Source organism: Gorilla gorilla, chromosome 2, assembly GCF_029281585.2.
Source record: "Gorilla gorilla gorilla isolate KB3781 chromosome 2, NHGRI_mGorGor1-v2.1_pri, whole genome shotgun sequence".
Taxonomy (NCBI): Eukaryota; Metazoa; Chordata; class Mammalia; order Primates; family Hominidae; genus Gorilla; species Gorilla gorilla.
Genome location: NC_086017.1, coordinates 136557420 through 136579340, shown reverse-complemented (window position 1 = coordinate 136579340; position 21921 = coordinate 136557420). Strand labels below are relative to the sequence as shown.

At 45.7% G+C, this 21921-nt stretch overlaps 1 pseudogene; it reads right to left on the bottom strand.

Moving 5' to 3' along the window:
• The window catches only part of LOC101131649 (olfactory receptor 7E24-like), a 124988-nt pseudogene that overhangs the window by 15910 nt on the left and 87157 nt on the right, over nt 1–21921 (bottom strand).

Below are 21921 nucleotides of genomic sequence, written 5' to 3'. Positions count from 1 at the left end.
TCCATTAGCCAATGATGTCCTTTAGTATTCATTTAAGTCACCACAGCACGGGAGGCCTTTATGTTCAGGTTTTGCCCAAGAGTCAGCTTATTTCCTTCTTGTACTAGCAGGGCAGTTGCTGCCAAGGCCCTCAAACAGGGGGGCCATCCTTTAGAAACCCCATCTAGTTGTTTAGAGAGGTAGGCCACCAGTCTCAGCCAGGGCCCCACAGTTTGGGTTCAAAGTCCAGCTGCCATCTTTTCTCTCTCTGACGCATACAATGGAAAAGGCTTTGTCAGATTGGGTTGGGGCTGCCAGAAGTTTTTCCTTTAACTCATGAAAGAGTTGCTGTTGTTGGGATCCCCATTCCAAAGCTTCCTGGTCCCTGCCCCCTTTGTGACCTCATACAAAGTCTTGGCTAATATTGCAAATTTTGGGATCCACAGTCTGCAAAACCCCACAGCTCCTAAGAATTCTCTCACCTGCCTTCTGCCCTTAGGCTCCGGTAGATTGCAAATGCCCTGCTTTCTTTCTGATCCCTGGCTGCGTTCTGACCCCTGTCAGATAGTAAATCCCAAGTAAGGTACCTGCTGTCGGCAGATCTGAGCTTTCTTCTTGGACACCTTATACCCAAAGTCCTCCAGGTGCTGGTGTAGGGCATCTGTTCCCTTGGCACACCCGACTGCTGTGGGATGTCCCAGCAGAAGGTCATCAACCTACTGGAGCAATACGCAGCCTACATCTCTGGTGGGAAACTTCCGGAGGTCTTGAGCCAACGCCTCCCTGAAGATGGTGGGGGAATTCTTGAACCCTTGAGGAAGTCTGGTCCAAGTGTACTGAGTAGTGACACCTGGCTCCGGATCTTCCCACTGAAAGGCAAACAGCTTCTGCCTCTCAGGGGCTAATCTGATAGGAAAGAAAGCGTCTTTCAGGTCTAAGCAGGTGAACCAGCTGTCCTCAGCTGGCAGCAACCCCAACAATGTGGACGGGTTAGGTACTGTTGTATGTAAAGTCAGTGTAGCTTGATGAAGCAAGCGCAAATCCTGTACCGGCCGGTAGTCCTTGGTCCGTGGCTTGGGAACAGGCAGGAGGGGAGTGTTCCATGGAGACTGACAAGGAACAATAATTCCAAAAGTTCTTAGGTGCTTGAGATGGACCTGGATACCTTCAAGGGCTTCTCTGGGGACCGGGTCCTGTTTTCGCCTCACCGGCTGGGCCCCAGTCTTAACTGGCCAATCCCGGAGGGTTGTCTTCTGCCTGTATTCTTGGCCACCGCTTAGCCAGAGCTGGTCTTCTCTCTCGGCCTGGCACAGTTAAGAAAACTCTCCATTCCTCCTCTCAGGGGACCATAAGGGTCATAATGACTCCTGTTCCAGGTGACTTTAGCAGCAAAGAGCCATGCTCTGTCAAAGACATAGTGGCTCTCAGCTTGCTGAGCAAGTCCCTTCCCAAAAAGGGCAAGGGACAGTCAGGCATGTACCAAAACTGATGAATGACTTTATGTCCTCCTACAGTACAAGTCTGAGACAAGCAGAAAGCTTGCTTTGCTGAAACCCCCGTAGCTCTGATGACGTCAATAGTCTTTTTGGATAAGGGGGCGACCGGGGCGCTTGCTAGCGAATGTTCAGCACCGCTATCTACAAGAAAGTCAACGTCTCCACCCCCGACTGTCATTCTGAGCAGAGGCTCTTTGGGGACGCTTGAGCCCGGTCTCCCTCAGTCCAAGAACCCTTCTGCCAGGTTGAGCAGGGCCCCTTCCTCCTTGTCCGGGGCCTCCTGCTCTGAGTCACCTTGTTTTCTTTTGAGCTGAGGGCATTTGTTCTTCCACTGTCCTATTTCTTTACAATGAGCACACTGGTTACACTGCAAACTCTGAGAGCCAAGCTGAGTTTCTTTCCCAGGGCCCCCCTTCCCTTGCCTCTTTGGGGGGGGGGGCCTGTGATTGCTGCAGCTAACAAACAGGTCGGTATTTCTCTGGCCCTGACCTCCCTTCTCTTTGCTGTTTTCGTTAGGGCTTACTGCATCCCTGTTTACAAACACCTGGCTAGCTATTTCTAGTAATTGTGATGGATTCATCCCTGCAAGCCCAGCCTGTTTCTGCAGTTTTCTTCTCATGTCTTCTGCACTTTGATGGACTAAAGCCATGTTAATCATGCACTGATTTCAGGGCTATCGGGATCAAAGGGATTATACATACGATAGGCCTGACACAGTCTCTGGTAGAATTGTGCTGGACTTTCTTCTTTCCCTGAATGACCTCAGAGACCTTGTTAACATTTGTGGCCTTCTGAGCTCCCCTCTTGAATCCTTCCAAGAGAGCTTCCCTGTCTCGGTTTAGCCTTTGCATATCCTCTCTTTCATGTGGGTCCCACTGGGGATCGGGTCCTGGTAACTGGGTCCTTACACACTCTTAGGGGTTTTGATAATCAGTTGGTGCATGTTCCTCTAGCCACTTAGTTGTTGCTTGGAGCACTCCCCACCTTTCATCTCTGCTATAGAGGAACATGAGCAACTGCTGGCAATCAGCCCAGGTGGCGTTGTGGGTCTGGATAATAGTTTGGAGCAAATCAATTAGAGCTTGTGGCTTTTCGGTATAGGACAGGGTGTTGTTTTTCCAGTTGAGAAGGTCGGCCAAGGTGAAGGGCTGGTACACAAAAACACGCCTCTCCACCACGTGACCATCTCGTCTATCCTAGGATACCGCTGCTCTCTCGGGGCATTTGTATCCCCGTTTTGGGTCATAAACGAGCTGCCAAGGGAGGGGTTTCTCCCGAGTCTTCACCTCCTCTCTTGTCTACTCTGGGGGGCCTAGGGATATGCTTGTCTCGCGGAGGCAAGAACTGTGGGCTCAAGAGTGGGGAGCCTCTTTCCCCTGTAAGGGTAGGGCACCACTGGGATGTCTGATGCCATCTCCTGCAATGGATCTTCTGATGTTGGGTCGAAGAGAACTTCAGGAGTTGATTTCCCTGGGCGGGTGGAGCGGGATCGTTCCTTAGCTATCAGTCCCTTTGCTACTAGCACTGCTGCTGCCTGCCCTCTTAGCCACTGTGGGGGGTCTAGCACCAGCTGTCACCAAGTGTCTATGTATGGGAACTGCTCTAGGTATCCTTTACCAGTTACCTTGTGCCACACCTTAGAAACAAGGGACCTGCCCAGGCTTCCTTCTGATGGCCAACCCACTTCTAATGGTAGGCAATCTATTTCGCATAAGGTTCTAAGTCCCCCTGGTGGTCTAGCAGTTAGGATTCCGCCCTCTCACAACTGCTACTCATGTTTGATTCCCGGTCAGGGAACCAAGAAATAGAACAGGAAAACTTCTCAGACAGCCCATTAAAGAAAGGAGAGGGTTTTTTATTCAGCCGGGAGGAGCGTCGGCAGACTCCCATCTTAAGAGCCCAGCTACCCTAAGAAAGAGAGTTCCTGGCCCCTTTAAGGGCTTAAAACTCTAAGGGGTTCCACGTGAAAGGGTCGTGATGGATGGAGTAATGTCACCGTCTACCCCGGCTATCAGGAAGAACATCACTGGGGGGTGTATATTTTCTGCGATATTGTGAGGAATGTCACAATATTTCTTATCGCAATTAATAATATCAATTATTAATTGACACTAATAATTATCAATATTAATAACTGATAATATAATTTTAAAAATCAATACCAAAAATAATGATAATTAATATTAAATAGTTATACTAATGATAACAATAAATGATTAATATTAATGATTAATAACACCTGATATTAATAACTGATACTGATCTTATTAGAAAACACTATTAGCTCCTAATAATTTATATTAATATTAATAATATGAAAAATTTTATTAGCAGTTATTTCTTAATATTGATATTGGTAATTCATATTCATGTTAATAATAAATGAGTAATAATTAATACTAATACTACGTCTAATACCTCAGTGGGTGTACACCCACCTGTGATATTGTTCCTAATGTCTAGGGAGGGAGAGAGCATGATATTACGTTCAATATCGCAGTAGGTGTACACCCACGCTGTGATATTGATCCGAATATAACATCCAGGGGGTGGAGTATGACGTTACTCCCAGTATAGCAGTGGGTGTACATCCACCCGGTGATATTGCTCCTAATATTCACGGAAGAAGAGAATGCTATTACTCCCAGTATCGCAGGAAATGTACACAACTTCTGTGATATTGTTCCTAATATCCGGACGGGGAGAGGGTGATATTACTCCCAATATCGCAGGTTGTGTACAGCCACCCTGTGATATTGTTCCTAATAGCCAGGAAGGGAGAGGACGATATGACTCCCCATACAGCAGGAGGTGTACACCCACCCTGGGATATTATTCCTAATATCCATGGAGGAGAGGCTGATATTACTCCCAATATCGCAGGGGTTGCACATCCATTCTGTGATATTGTTCTCAATATTCAAAGGCCGAGAGGTTGATATTACTCCCAATATCACAGAAAGTGTACAAACCCATGTGATATTGTTGCCACTATCCAGAAGAAGAAGAGGATATTACTCCCCATATCGCAGGAGGTGTACACCCACTCTGATATTTTTCCTAATAAGCAGGATGGGAGAGGACAATATTCTTCTTAATAGCGCCGGGTGTGTAGAGCCCCCCTGTGATATTGTCCTTAATACTCCAAGGCAGAGAGGATGATATTACTCCCAATACCGCAGAAAGTGTACACCACCCCAGTCATATTGTTCCCATGATCCAGGCGAGAAGCGGAAGATGTTACTTTCAATATGGCATGGGGTGGACACGCCCCCAGTTATATTGTTCGTAATTTCAACGTGGGAGAGGATGATACTACACCCAATGCCACTGGGGGTAAAAACAGTCCTGTAATATTGTTCTTAATATCCATGGGGAAGAGGATGCTATTATTGCAAATAGTGCAGAGGATGTACCCCCGACTGTGATATAGATGGTAATTTCCAGAGGCGGAGAAGATATTACTGCCAATAAGGTAAACACGCTGTGTGACCACCGTGGACCGTAACATCCAGGGGGGCAGAGAGGTGAGGATATTACTCCCCGCATCGCGGGGGCGCCCGCCCCCCTGCGATGTGGATCGTAATATCCGGGGGGGAGAGGGGGGGATATTACTCCCCGCATCGCGGGGGGCGCCCGCCCCCCTGCGATGTGGATCATAATATCCAGGGGGGGAGAGGGGTGGAGATATTACTCTATTACTCCTTGGGTCTTTTCTCTTCTGCCACACTTGATTAACACCCTGGGACATTATTTTCCATATTCTAGCAAAATGCCATTACTAAAGTCACAGGGGTATTCACCCTGCGATGTTATTCGTAATATTGCAGGGGAATGTTAATTCTGATGTCACAGGACTCTACGCACTGTGATGTTATTTCCAATAGCCTAGCGGGACACTAATAAGTGTGTCACAATGTGTGTACAACTTGTGGTGTTATTCCTAATCTCCTAAGGGGAGGCTACTTTTATTGTCAGTCGGGGTATATTCCTTTTGATATTGTTCATAGTATCCTAGTGGGATGTCACTCCTTATGTCACGGGGTTTGTACACGTTGTCAAATTGCTCTCATTATCCTTATCAGATGTCACTTCTCATATCACAGAGGTTGTACACGCTGTGATATTACCATCATATTCTAGGGAAATGTTACTTTTCATATCACAGAGGGTGTACACCTTGTGAAATTATTCGTTATAGTTTTGTGGGATGTTACCCCTAATGTCACACGGGTTGTACACACAGTGATACTACGTGCAATATTCTATCAAAATGTTACTCATAAATCACAGGTCCTGTACACCCTTTAATATTCTTCATAATATTCTGGGAAAACCTTCCTAGTAATGTCACAGGGTGTGTAGACCCTGTCATAAAATTCGTAATATCCTAGCAGGAGTTCACTACTAATTCCACAATGCGTGTACACCCTTTGATATTATTCGTGTTATCCTGAAGAGATGTTACTACTGATGTCCAAGGCAGGTGCATTCTCTGATATTATTCGTTATGTCCTCGGGGGATGTACTTCTAATGTCACACGGGGTGTACTCCCTGTGTTCTATTTCATAATATCCTAGGGCAATTTTACTTTTAATGACACAGTGGGTGTACACATAGTGATATTATTCGTGATATTCTAGAAAGATGTTTCTCCTAATGTCACAGGGGTGTACACCCTGTGATAGTATTCATAATTTCCCAGACGTCTATACTCCTATTGTCACACTAGATAACCCCCTGTGACATTATTTGTAATATTCCAGTGAGATGATACTCCTAATGTCACAGGGGGTGTACACCCCGTCATATTATTCTTACTATTCTAGAGAGATGTTACTCTTAAAGTCACAGGTGTGTTCCTTCTGTGATATTCTTGAAAATATGTTAGCAAGATATTACTACTAATGTCACAATGCGTGTACACCTTGTGATATTATTAGTAATATTCAGGGTGTTGTTACTCCTAACGTTACAGGGGTGTACACCGTGTGATATTGTTCCCAATATTGTCAGTGGATGTTTCTCCTAATGTCACAGGGGGTGTCCCCTCTCGATATTATTTGTAATCTTATAGAGAGATGTTACTGTAAATATCACAGTGGGTGTACACATATGGGGTACCCCCACTGGGATATTATTTGTATTATCTTTGAGAGATATAACTCCTAATATCACAGTGGGTGTACCCCATGTGTGTACACCTTGTGATATTATTTGTAATATTCATGGTAAACATTACTTCTAGTAACCCACCAGAGAGTACACCCCGTGATATTTTTCATAATATCATAGGGAGATATTGCTGCTAATAACACAGTGGGTGTACACCATGTGTGTACACTCTTGTGATATGATAGCTTATATCCTAGGGAGATATTCCTTCTAATATCACAGTGAGTTTACACCCTGTGATATAATTCGTAATATCCTAGAAAGATGTTGCTGCTAATATCACAGAGGGTGTGCCCCCAGTGACATTATTTGTAATATCCTAGGGAGATGTTACTCCTAATGTCACAGGGGGTGTACACCCTGTTATATTATTCATAATATTCTAGGGGGGTGTTACATTTAAAGTCACAGGGTTTTACACCCTGTGATGTTATCCGTAATATCCTAGGAAGAGGTTACTCCTACTATCACAGGTTATCCTAGGAAGAGGTTACTCCTCATATCACACTCCTAATATCACACCCTGTGATAACATTCAGAATCTCCAAAATGGATGTTACTCTTAATGTTACATAGGGTGTACACCGTTTGATATTATTCGTAAGATCCCAGGGACATATTACTTCAACTATCACATTGGGTGTACACACATGGTGTACACATCATGTGTGAACACCTACTGTGATATTATTCATAATATCCTTGGGAAATGGTACTCCTAATATCACAGTGAGTGTACACACTGTGATATTATTAGTAATATCCTATGGGAATATTACTCCTAAACCAAAGGTCTGTGTACCCCCTATGATATTATTCATAATACTGTAGGGAGATGTTATTCCTAATGTAATATCACAGGGGTGTACACCCTGTGATATTATTCACAGTATATGAGAGGGATATTAGCACTGAAGTCACAATGTGTGTGCACCTTGTGATATTATTCATAACATCCTAGGGGGATGTTACTCCTATTGTCACAGGGGTTGTGTTCGCTATGATAGTATTTGTAGTCTCCTAGACGGATATTACACCTAATGTCACAGGGTGTGTACATCTTGATATATTATTCGTGATATCCTAAAGAGACATTACTCCTCATGTCACGGGGGCTGTATATACCCTGTGATATTATTCATAATATCCTAGCGAGATGTTACTTTTAATGTCACAGAGGGTGTGCACCTTTTGAAATTATTCATCACAGTTTCGTGGGATGTTACTTCTAATGTCACACGGAGTGCACACCGAAGGATACTACTTGTAATATTCTATAGAAATGTTACTCATAAATCACAGGTGTTCTACACCCTGTAATGTTATGGGTCATATTCTAGGGGAATGTGATATAAATTAATGTCACCCGGTGTGTACACCTTGTGATATTATTTGTAACATCCTAGCGGGATGTTACTACTAATGTCACAATACGTGCACACTCTCTGATATTTGTTATATCCTCACGGGTTATTCCTCCTATGTCACACGGGGTGTACTCCCTGTGATATTATTCAGAATATTTTAGCGGGATTTTACTTTTAATGTCACAAAGGGTGTACACATTGTGATATTACTCATGATGTTCTAGAAAGATGTACTCCTAATGTCACAGGGGGTGTACACCCTGTGATATTATGCAGGCTAACCCCCTGGGGCATTATTCTTAGTACTTTAGCGGGGTGATACTCCTAAAGTCACAGGAGGTGTACGCCCTGTGATATTATTCAGACTATTTCAGGGGGATGTTAGTCCTAAAGTCACAGGTGCGTATACCCTGTAATAGTATTCACACTAGCGGGATATTACTACTAATGTCACCGTGTGTGTACACCTTCTGATATTATTTGTAATATCCTGGGAGGATGTTACTCCTAGCATCACAGGGGTGTATACCCTGTGTTATTATTAGTACTATTCTAGGGGGATTTTACTTTTAAAATCACAGGGTGTGTCAACCCTGGGATCTTATTCGTAATATCCTAGCAAGCTGTTACTCGCAATGTCACATGGGGTGTACACCCTGGGATATTATTTTGAATATCCTAACGGGATGTTATCTTAAGGTCATAGGATGTGTACCCCCCTTGATCTTATTAGTAATATCGTAGGAAGGTGTTACTCACAATGTCACAGAGGGTGTACATCCTGTGAAGTTATTCATAATAGTTTTGGGGTCCACTACTCCTAATGTCACCCATAGTGTACAAACTGATATTATTCCTAATATTTTATGGAAATGTTACTCCTAATATCACAGGGGCTGTACACCTTGTAATATTATTCATAATATCCTAAGGAAATGTTACCTCTAATGTCATGGGGGGTGTACACCGTATGACATGGCTCCCAATATTGTAGGGCGATGTTACTCCTAATATCACGGGGGTATTCACACTGTGATAATATTCGTAATATCCTAAATGGATGTTACTGCTAATGTCACAACACTTGTGCAGCCTCTGTATTTGTTCCTTATATCCTCGGCTGAGGTTACTCCTACTGTCACACGGGGTGTACTCCCTGTGATATTATTCATAATATCCTAGCTGGATGTTACTCCTCTTGTCACAGGGGCTGTGCATCTTGTGATATTATTCACAATATCCTAGAAAGATGTTACTCCTCAGGTCACAGGGTATTATTCATACTATCCTAGAGGACGTTACTCCAAATGTCACAGAAGGTGTATACTCTGTGATATTACTCGTAATGTGTCAGGGAAATGTACTCTTAACACCACAGGGCATGTGCACCATGTGTGCACAGCCCCTGTGATGTTGTTTGTAATATTCTTGAGGGATGTTAATCCTAACATTCCATATGGTGTTAACCATGTGCGAACACCTTTGTGGTATTATTCCTAACATACTAGAAGGATATAACTCTTAACATCACATGGGGTATACGCCATGTGTGTACACATTCTGTGATATTATTCATAACATCATAGGGAGATGCTACTCCTAATTTTACAAGGTGCGTACATTATATGTGTACTCCCCCTCTGATGTTATTCATAATATTCTAGGGGAATGTTGCTGCTAATGTCACAGGGACAGTACACCATGTGTATGCAACCCTGGTAATATTATTTCTAATATCTTGGGGGAATGTTGCTCCTAATGTCACCTGGAGTGTACACCATGTGTGTACACCTTCTATGATATTATTCATAAATCACAGAAAAAGATTATGCCTAATGTAACAGGATGCGTACACCGTGTGCGTCAACTGCCATTGATATTACTCATAATATACTAGGGGGATGTGACTTTTAATGTCACAAATGGTGTACAAAATGTCACAAAGTGGGTATGCCTTATGATATTATTCCTGATATCCAGAAGGATGTTACTCCTAAGGTCACAGGAGGTGTACACCCTTTGATACTATTTGTAGTCTTATAGGGAGATATTACTGTAAATCTACAGTGGGTGTACACTCACTGTGATATTATTTGTAATATCTCAGAGATATTACAGAGTTATAGCTCTCTGTGTTATATTAGAGAGTTTTGTCTCTCTAAGACAATACAAATAATACCACCGTGCGTGTGTACCTCATGTGTGTACACCCATGATATTATTTGTAATATCCATGGTAAACATTACATCTAATATCACAGAGAGTGTACTCCCTTTGATATTTCTCATACTATCATAGGGAGATATTGGTTCTAATATCACAGCAGGTGTACACCATGTGTGTACATTCTGTGATATGATACCTTATATCCTAGGGAGATATCTCTCTGAATATCACAGCATGTGTACACCTTGTGATATTATTCATATATCGTAGAAGGATGTTACTCCCAATATGACAGAGGGTGTACACCCAGTGATATTCTTCATAATATCCTAGGGAGATGTTACTCCTAATGTCACTCGGGGTGTACACCCATGATATTATTCATAATATTCTAGGGGGATGTTACTTTAAAAGTCACAGGGGGCGTACACCCTGTGATGTCATTCGTAACATCCTAAGAAGATGTTACCCTTAATGTCACATGGGGTGTACACCCTGTGATATTACTCAGAATATCTTATGGGGATGCTACTCCTAATGTCACAGGCTGTGTACACCCTGTGATACTATTCGGAATATCCACAGAGATGTTACTTTTGATGTCACAGACAGGGTCCACACTTTGATATTTTTTGTCATATCTTAGGGAGATATTACTTCAAATATCACAGTGGGTATACACCCACTGTGATGTTATTTGCAATACCCTATGGAAATATAACTTTTAATATCACAGTAGGTGTACACACTATTTGTGTACACCTTCTTAGAGTTTAAAGGCTTGTGGACAGATGTTTTGAATAAACTAAGCTTCTTAATATATATAAAAAAGGCAAGTTAAAACTCGTATTTATTCTTCTTCAAAATATTTTTCTGTAGTCAGTGTAAGTATTTAAGAAGTTGTCAGTGTTTTGAATCTTAAGGAAGTCGGGGTCCATACCTTATGTCAACTGCACAGACTGTATAGTGTCCAAAGTACCTGTGCATAACATGGGAAGACAAAGGAGGCGGCTCCAGGCTGCCCCACAGAGTGCCTGGTATTAATCTGAAAACAAACTGTGCCTCTACTCATTGCCAAGCAAACGCTGACTTCACTGGTGCCTGTTGTCTTCATTAGAAGCTCTGCATCAAAACAAATACTCTAATAAATATGTTTGTTATATTTTATTATGTATTCTAGAGATCATCTTTTCATCTTTTTAACTTACCCACATTTTATGTCCTTAGATGCCTTAAACAGGCCCACCAGGCCTTCAGTTAAATAAACAAACCATTAGGCTGAGAAACTATGTCAAAATGGGCACAACTAGCAGGGTATTAATAAATCTAGACACTTAAGAATTGTAGCCTTGACAGAGATACTCCAGTGGGAAATAAACTTAAAATATTCTAGCCCAAAGAAGCCCCCAGCAATGACTCAGTCCAAATAGCGTGAAATATATAGTGTATTTCAGATCTTCCTGGGCTCTGCAGGAATTTGAATTAATCATCTTTTAGACTCATCCTGGGTCAGGAGGAAAGACATTCATTGCTTGGTTAACTATCAGGGAATTTTTTTTCCCTAGCCTGTGTTGGGGAAAGAAGGAATATTTGTTGAGGGACTCTGTTTTGTTTTTGTTTTTTTTTTGAGACAGCGTCTTGCTCTGTCATCCAGGCTGGAGTCCAGTGGTGTGATCACGGCTCACTGCAACTGCAGTCTCGACCTCGAAGCCTCAAGCAATCCTCCTGCCTCAGCCTCCTGAGTAGCTGGGACTAGAGGCATGGGCCACCACACCTGGCTAATTTTTGTGTTTTTTGTGGATACAGTGTGTCACCATGTTGCCCAGGGTGGTCTCGAACTCCTGGACTCAAGTGACCCACCCGCTTTGGCCTCTCAAAGTGCTGGGATTACAGGCATGAGCCACTGCACCCAGCCATGTTGAGGGACTCTTGAAGTTAATTTGCAGATTTCCTGCACACCCTAATGGGCACTGAGCCCCCAGAAAAGCGAGGAAGTCTAAGGAATGCCTCCCTGCACTGCAGGGGAGGTTCAGCAACCTCTGTGCTCTCATCCATTCAGGGAATGAATGCTCCCATGGCAGGCCTGGCTCTACACACAGTACGATGTGGTCCCTCCCTGCAGGGAGCTTACAGTCTGGAGAGGAAGATAATTAAGCAAGTAGAGTAAAATGAGAGTGAATTTTCACAGAGTAAATTGTTTTCTCCTCACCTCCAGAGGTCTGGAATGGTGTGCCCCTGCATTCTGAACTCACTTTCTATCACACTGCCCCATCTACTTTGCTGCAGCCACAGAGGCTGCCATCTTGCTGCTCCTCAAATGGGTCAATCTTGCTCCTGACTCAGGGCCTTGCACTTGCTGTGCTGCCTGCCTGGAGCTCTCTTTCCCCAGGCCATGGACACCTCTGAGGCTTCCTCCCAGCACTAAAGATACACCCTCTCACCCTCCTCGATTCACACACCCCACTCACTGGCTTTTTCTCTTTATAATTATTCTTTGTGACCTGCTCATGTTCTTAACAGCAAGTGACAGCATTTAAAATGAGGCCAGGTGCTGATTGCTGCTGGCATCCCCATCAGAACGTAAGCACCCTGCAGGCAGGGCCCTCAGCTGTCCTGTCTACTGCAATTTCCCCAGAACAATGCCTGGCACTGATCAGTATAGGCGTGCAGTAAAGACTTGTTGATAAGTAAGTGTAATACTAGAAGCACATGGTGTTCAGGGAACGCATTCTGGGGTGATTAGGGTAGGCTTCCCAGAGAAAGTGACATTTGTGGGAGTTTCCAGGATTTGGAGAAGAAGAGAGTCACTAAGGAGGGGAGGCAGAGAAAGCATGAAGGGCTGGCTGCAGAAATCGCATTTGAGGGCTGCACCAGCAATCTCGATGATCGCAAAATATCAGCAAAAGGCAAGAGGTGAGAAAGAGCCCCTGCATCTGGCCTTTGGCACAGTATCTGCTGAGCTCTCAGAACCACCCCTGAGAGAAAACAACTGGAGGGACACGCATTGCTGCATGGCGCCACTTTGTGGCCAGAATCCTTGGAAGCAGGCGCTTGTGTTCATGGCTTGTGTCTGGCTGGACACCTCCCTCCTCTGATTTTCTGATGGCCAAACAAACACACAATACTGTAGCAAAGTGGATCCTTTGGGAAAACCCCTCCTCAGTCTTGGCATTTGTAAGGATTGTATCTTGTTTAAAGGTGGGCTCTGCTGGACAATCATAATCACAGCACATACCTATGGAGGGTATGTGCTATCCTATGCTCTGGGGATACTTTGCACATTCATTCACTTAATCCTCACAGTACCGCGACTGTCAGCATCTCCATTTCACACAAGAGGAAGCTGAGGTCTGGAATGCTAAAACGCCAGGGTGCAGGGCTAGTAAGTGGCAGAGCAGGACTCACACCCAGGCCGCTGGCTCCACATCCATGCTCCCCACCATGGCTTGGTGCCACACTAAGGGCAAGAGAGGGCTGGACCTGGACAGCTAAGGGAGGAGTGAAGCAGCCATCAGTGCAGTAGGGAACAAACACCTCCACTGTGATCATCTCCCCCAGCCCAGGCTGTCCCCCAAGGACCCAGAGCCAATGGGGCTGCCAATCAAGTCAGAAAAACTCCACAGTGGAGGACAGTGCAGGGAGCAGCCCCGAGCCTCCTGAGTGTCTCAGGGCACCATGCCAGGGGGTGTCACTCTGCCAGGCTCACCCTGCTCCAATCCTGTGCCAAGAGAGCCCAAATGCTGCCGGGCCTGAGAGTGCAGCTGCGTTCTCAGCCTTGTTCACCATTTATGGTATCTGAGCCTGTCTGGTCTTTATTGGTCTTTATAGCCCAGTACATCCCCCACACTGGGAGGGGGTTCTCTCATGCAGGCCTCTTCTCAGAACAAATCCAAACTTCCTTGGCAGAGTTTTTGCCTGGGACCTCTCTGTGCCTTTTTTTTTTTTTTTTTTTTTGTGGATGGGTGGTGATCCTTCAGGCCTCAGCCCCCACAGGCCCAGGAGTCAGGAGAATGGCCCCAAAGAGTTCTTGATCTTTCACCTGGGACTCCCACCTCCAGGGGACTCTTAGTTCAGCTGGGTCACTCTAATCCAATCTAAACACAGGCAAGCCAGGACAGACATTGGATTAGTCCTTGGCTGTGGCTGTGGAGGGAGAGTCTTGGAAAACAGAGGGCTGAGCCACGTGGCTCTACGTGTAGCATTCTGACTCTTGCTATCCCTTACTCGACTCTGGGGTTGGCCACGCTGGCATCCAAGAAGAGCCCCCAGGTGGAAGGTGAGTCCTGCTCCCTGACCCTCAGCGACAAGGCTCTGAACAGTTCAGGTTTCCACTGAAGTCTCATTATCACAATTTCCTGAGCTCCCCTCCTGGCTCCCAGGGAGTCATGAAGTTAGAACTATGAGGATAAATGAGTAAGTTTGTAAACCAGAATCTGGCTGCAAATTCCCAGAGGCCAGAGTTGGGCTCTGAGCCCAGTGTGGTAGGTTTCCTGGAAGGAAGAGGTGGACCAATTTCCCAATAACGACTCTATGCTGAGGCATCTCTTCAGTTAGAGCACCCAGGGAGCATGCTCACTCCTGGCAGAGAGCTTCATGGAGCCAGGCTCGGCCACATTCTCCATCAGTGCCAGTTCCTTCATCCCTAAGGGACTGACATTGCCCAGCCCACAGTGGCCAGTCTTCCCCTTTAGGCCAGGGGACGTGCCCTCTGAAAAAGGTCAGGGCATAGGAATGAGTGCAGACTTGAAAGTCACAGGGTGTGGTCTCCAGGGTCCAGCTTTGCAGACTAGTGTGATGTGCTTAGGCAAGTTACATTCACTTCCTGAGACTTCCAGAGCCTTCCATCTGAAATCAGGACAGCATCCTTGTCCCCTAGGCTACTGAGGTCTCAGTGAGAGAATACGGGTGAGGTGAAAGTATTTAACACAGTAAGCCATAAATGTTTCTTCCCCTTTCCTTTTCTGCAAAACTTCCTCCTGCAGCCTCCCAGACAGTGGCTACTCATACAATACGGAGATGTTCCTGACAGGCCTGAGCCCCGGGGAATGGAGAGATGTATTCTCCTGCTTGTCTGATGGGAGACCAGTCACGCTGCACTCAGTGCTAGCACCAGAGGACCCAGCCACGCACAGGAGCTGGGGGCATAGGCTCAGGGTGACGGTGGGATCAGGCTTACCTGAAAGCCCTGGACCCAAGAAGCATTTCCGTGGGAACTGTCACCAGGCCTGCTGATACCACAGCCCAGACAGATCTCTCTTGAGTCTGTGGCTCCCTGCAATTCCCGGGGACTAAGTGCTTGGCTGATGAATGGATGACCATGATAATCAGATTACTGGAGACCAGGCTGCTGATGTGTAAAAACAAGCCTGGGCCCGTGAGTAGAAGGGGGGCAGAAAGGGGACAACCTGTGACCCTCTGGAAGCCTCAGTGTGCACACTGTGACCCAGGGGTCCCCCAGCATGTAAGGGGTCACTGGTGAGGCCACTGACTGCTCAGGGAATATGTGAGTGCTCTCCTAAGTCTTTTTGTAGTGTGTGAGGTTTTCTTCTGACCAGACCTGGAGCTTCTGGAGCTAAGGGACCCTCATCTCTTTCCCCCATACCTTTCCATGGCCCCAGTGGAGTGAGGGGGTGAGGAAAAGGCCACCTCTGATGACACCCTTGTCGCTGTGAACTCCTGGAGGTCATCTCCCTCACTTCCTACCTGCAGGTGCAGCACTTTTTAAGGACCCTCTCCTCTGTCCCTAAGAGGTTGCAGCAGCCACTCCTCTGTCACGTCACCTGCCGCTGCCAGTGGTGTGGAGTAGCGCCATGTGAACCTCTGCTCCCTGGATTTTAGCTCATGATACCATTTTCTACAAATGTGCCCTTCTTCCAAAGCAGAAGTGTCTGCAGAAAAGGTGCTTCTACTCGGGTGCCCAGAAGCTCCTACCACAGATGGTGACCCGGGCGCTGCAGGACACCTGCCCCAAGGCATTCTCAGCCAGGCAGGTGTAGGTGCCATCGTCCTCCGGCAGGGCATCCTGGATGTGGAGCTCAGCCACGCCGGCCTCGCAGGTGGAGCGAGCGTACTGGATGGGCTGCCCTGTGGAGGAAGCACAGGGAGGCTCATGCCAGGCAGCACTGGCAGTAGGGATGGGAGCCCTGTCCTCAGCAGGGCTGCTGCTGTCATGATGCTGAGACTTGTCATGCTTGCTCAGATCCATTGAGGGCTAACAATGTGTCATGCACATCTCCAGCCAGTCTAGGCTTTGATATCCACTTGGGGCCTGATGCCTACCTTGGGCATGATGTCCATCTAGTGCCTGGTGTCCACTTGGGACCTGGGTATTGACCTGGGGCCTAGGTGTCCACTTCAGGTCTGACGTCCTTTTATCACCCTGGGCCCTGATGTCCACCTGGGGACTGGGTATCCATCTGGGGCCTGATGTCCACCTTGTGTCAGATGTCAATCTGGAGCTTGATGTCTACCTGGGACCTTATGTCCACCTCAGGACTGGTATACACCTTGGGCCTGGTGTCCACCTGGGGTCTGATGTACATCTGCAGACTAGGTATGAACATGGGGACTTGTGTCAACCTGGAGCATGAGTGTCAACCGAGGGCTTGATGTTCACCTACAGTCCTGTGTCCTCCTTGGGCCTATGTCAAATTGAGCCTGGGTATTTACCTGGGGCATGGTTGCCCGCTTGAGGTCTAATGTTGACCACCTAGTTCATGGTGTCAGCCTGGGGCTGGTGTTCACCTGAAGCCTGATGTTCACCTGGGGCCTGCATTCCCCTGGGGCCTGTTGTCCACCAGAGTCCTGGCATCTGCCTTGAGCCTGATGGCCCCTGGTGACAGGGTATCCACCTTGGGCCTGATGTCAAACTTGGGCGTAGGTTTCCACTTAGGAATTAGTATTGACCCGGGGCCCGATATCTACCTAGGACCAGATGTTCAGATGGGGACTGGAGTTCTCTTGGGTCTGGTGTGTTCCCGGGGCCTGGGCATCATCCTGGGGCTTGAGGTGCCTCTTGGGATGTCCACCTGGCACCAAATGTCCACTTGGTGCCTGATGTCTACCTGGGGCTTGGTGTTCACCTGAGTCCTGATATTCACCTGGGGCCTGGGTGTCCATGTGGAACCTGATGTGTAGCTGGGGCCTGGGCTTCCTTCTGGGGCTGGGTATCAACCTGGGGCCTGATGTTCACCAGGTGCCTAGGTATCTACCTGAGGCCTGGGGCCCATCTAGGGCCTGATGTACACCTGGGGCCTAGGCATCCACCTGGGGCCTAGGCATCCACCTGGGGCCTGATATTCTTCTGGGACTTGAAGTTCACCTGGGTCCTTGTGTCCACCTACAGCCTGATGTCCACCTAGGGTCTGGTGTTCACTTGGGGCCTGATGTAACCCGGAACTTAGGTATCCACCTAGGGCCTGGTTTCCACTTGGGGTCTGATATCCACCCAGAGTCTGGTGTTCACCTGGGACCTTTTGTTCCCCTGAATCATGGGTGTTTACTTGGGGCCTGATGTCTACTGGAGTCCAGCATCTACCTGGGGCCTGATGTTCACCTGGGGCCTGAGTGTCCACCTGGATCCTGGTGTCAACTGGGGACCTGGGTATTTACCTGATACCTGAGTGTAAACCTGTAGTCCATGGACCAGGGGAATATGGAAATTCAGAGGATGGGGCATAGTGACAGGCATGCATGGCTCTGACCATGGATGGAGGGCTGTCACTCTGATTTGTCTGGCTATTTGTGTGGCTCCAAATCATCATTTACAGCATCTTTTTGATGAATCCAACCATTCTGTACTGAAACTTTATTTCTCTGCTTGTTAGGTCTCTAAACCACGCTAGTGGCTGACATTCTTCACTGCAACCCGAGAGCCACCACCTTCTCCCCAGGTGTCTCCCCACGGGCGCACAACAGGTGGCCCTTGCCGAGGGATTGTTCCTGCTGTCACCGCTGCTCACTGAGAGGCCAAAAGGAGGGAAGTCTAGCAGTAACAGAGAGCTCCACCAGCAGGTGGGGAAAGAGAGAAAGGACCTTCAGGACTATCCTTTAACAAGGTCCATGGGCATTATCCCTTGGGCTTTCCTGCAAGGTGTTGGAGATTGGCTGGTTTACAGAAAACACATGTGAAGATAAACTTATTTCCACGACCCTGGTATTGACCATTAGGTTTTATCATGGTCAGCAGTTGTGGAGAGTGTCGGGTTTAGGGTCAGTGGGATGAAGACCAAACAGGGTATATGGCAAACAACCACAGAGGTGGACAAAGTTGTAACTAGGCAAAAGGAGATGAGGCACAACTGGATTTCAAACAACTTATGCCAGGCCTGAAAATGGAAGCCAAAGGAGCAACCATATTAAATACATTTATGACACCAATTGAAGCAGATGTGGTGGCTATTTCAATGTTCACCGATAATTATTACATTTAGGAAAAATTTAGTGGAGATAGCTTTTCACAGAAAGAGTCCTCTGAAACTTTACCAAAAAGTATACAGAAGATAGAGTATTTATATAAAAGGTCCAGTTCTCATTGAAAGGCAAGCTCTGCCATGGGATCGGTTTTCTTTAATGGGTTTATAATGAGCTGCAGGCGGTCATCTAGAGCTATGTTGAATTATGAGGTTATTAATGGTATTGAGGGAAGAAGCAAGTAATCAGCAGTAGAGTTTAATAGCTCTTTAAAAATGCCCTTGGCCTGGCACAGAGGCACACACCTGTAATTCCACACTTTGGAAGGCTGAGGTGGGTGGATCACCTGAGGTCAGCAGTTCGAGACCAGCCTGGAGAACATGACAAAACCCCGTCTCTACTAAAATTACAAAAAAATTAACTGGGCGTGGTGGCTGGCACCAGTAATCCCAGCTGCTCAGGATGCTGGGGCAGGAGAATCACTTGAACCTGGGAGACGGAGGTTGCAATGAGCCGAGATCGCACCATTGCACTCCAGCCTGGGCAACAACAGTGAGACTCCAGCTCAAAAAAAAAAAAAAAAAAAAAATGCCCTTGACCTCAATGAACTGTTTCAAATGTATTTTTTTTAAATTCTCTTTTTTTATTTTTAAAATTTTTTATTTTTAATTTTTGTGGGTACACAGTAGGTATATAAATTTATGGGGGACATGAGATGTTTTGATACAGACATGCAATGTGGGATGTGTATATGTGTATGTATATGTATATACACAGTTGGCCCTCCACATCCATGGTTTCTGTATCCATAGATTCAACTAACCTTGGGTTGAAACTATTTGGGAAAAAAGGATGGTTGTAACTGTGCTGAACATGTAAAGACTTTCTATTGTTATTATTTCCTAAACAATACAATATAACTGTAACTTACCATTTACATAGTATTATGTATTGTTGGCAATCTACAGATGATTTAAAGTTACAGGATGATGTGCATAGGTTATATCAAATACTACACCATTTGATATAAGGCAACCTCTACCTCCCGGGTTCAAGCAATTCTCCTGCCTCAGCCTACCGCCATTCCCTATGCCCCGGTGTGGGTGAAGGCAACCGACGAGGGAGGAGGGTGACACCCGCTGGGGGTCGCGTTGCATAGGCCGCCTGTGTGTGTGGGTGCCCTGCCACCCTGGCCTGGATGCCTGGCCCTTCGATTCTGAAATTAGCTGGGATTACAGGCATGCACCACCATGCCCAGCTAATTTTTTGTATTTTTAGTAGAGATGGGGTTTCACCATGCTGGCCAGGCTGGTCTCAAACTCCTGACCTTGTGATCAGCCTGCCTGGGCCTCCCAAAGTGCTGAGATTACAGGCGTGAGCCACCGCGCCCGGCCAACCTCATCTTTCTTCTGTGGATAAATCCTTCTCACTCTCTTTCTAGCCTTTCTACCAAATAGAGCAAACTGATTCCTCTTTCCAGTTACTCCAAGTACTCTTGCCTTCATTTGCATGTTTTATTTTCATTATAATTACATTAGCATTAAAACAGGCATCTTATTTTCAGTACAACCAGAAATGGTGCATGCACTTTTTCTGTTACTGAGATGTCAACTCTATTTGTTTAAATTCTATGTTTTTGGCTCATTTCATTTCTGTGACTACAAAAATATAAACTTTCAATAGTTTCTACCTTCTTATTGTGCCTGTTTATCCTCATGGTTTTATTGATTCATACATGTTTTCCTGAACTCAACGACTTCTCAGATTCTATTTCTACTAAGAAATATGATACTGTGAACACCCTCAATACAAAGAGTCCCTCTTCTAATCAGTCCTGCACACTCAGCTTATCAAACACTTTGTGACTCACAGATAGATACACAATCTTGAAGACTCTACAGAGTTTGAAGACAGTGGATATCCTGAGCTTTATTCCCTGCTACCAGCATTATAAATGCTAGTGGGCACCAGAGTGAATCCACAGAGGAGTACTGAAGAGTCCCCAAAAACCCATGATAGGGACTTTTAACCAATTTATCCTTTTTAAAGGGCTTTACTACCTAACAGATCTTCTTATCCAACGCATCTATAATTAACACTGCCCCCAAATTACTTTCCTATAAGGTTATGCATTTCCCATCAGTGATCTATTTTGTAAACCAACAACATTTATAGATGTTAAGCAAGTAATTGAAAACTCACGGCCAGGTGTGGTGGCTCACACCTGTAATCCCAGCACTTTGGGAGGCCAAGGCAGGTGAATCACTTGAGGCCAGGAGTTCGAGACCAACCTGGCCAACATGGTGAAACCCCATCTCTACTAAAAATACAAAAAGTAGCCAGGCATGGTAGCATACACCTGTAATCCCAGCTACTCAGGAGGCTGAGGCAGGAGAATCGCTTGAACTGTAGAGGCAGAGGTTGCAGTGAGCTGAGATCACGCCACTGCACTCCAGCCTGGGCAACAGAGTGAAACTCTGTCTCAAAAAAAGAAAAGAAAAGAAAAGAAAACTCACAATGCTTTAGGTCAGGTTCTTTGCATTAAAAATTCAAAACATGAGCAGAAAATGACATATGTTTGTTCAAATAGAGGCAGTCATAAAATAATTAAATATAAGTTATCATTGCATAATCTGCTCAAAGGGTACATCTAAGTTCTAATAACATTAAAAGTCCCAAATTTTAGGTTCCCCCACAGGTCCTTTACAATTTTCTTTGAAGATAGAATATTTTTTAAAAATTATTTTATGATAAAGTCTAAAATTATGATATGAAAACATGTGGTATATATTATATTAAGGAAACAAGCTTGTTGCAGGCTTTGGATGCAAATTTACTCTGAGTCTCCCAGCAAGCAACAACAGAGGGTCGCAAACAGCAGTGTTTTATTTTAGGCTCAGCCATGGTGCAGTCTCCTTGAGGTAATGCTCTGAATGTTGACAGGCGGCATTACCTCTTTGGGTGGCTTAGAAACTGCCACAGGATGGCCATCATGCCACATTCCATGATGCCGAGGGTCCCAGCAGTGAGATGGCAGTGGCTAATCTCTGAGTCACTGAGCTCCTTCGGCCTGCTCTCTTGTCACCCTTGTTTCTATATTTCAACTGCTCAGAGCTGGATTTGCGTTATGATTTTGGTGATGTGTGAAGAAAATCAGTGTAGCAGATGGAAAGAATTCAAGCCATTTTTTTAGCAAATGCCACATTTCTGCCAATTATGTATTTTGTTTCTTGTAGTAAAATCCCCAACATGTCATTTTTCAGCATGTCAGGTAAGCCTTATCACTTGCTTGTTTAAGTAATATCAGGTGTACTATTTCCTTGC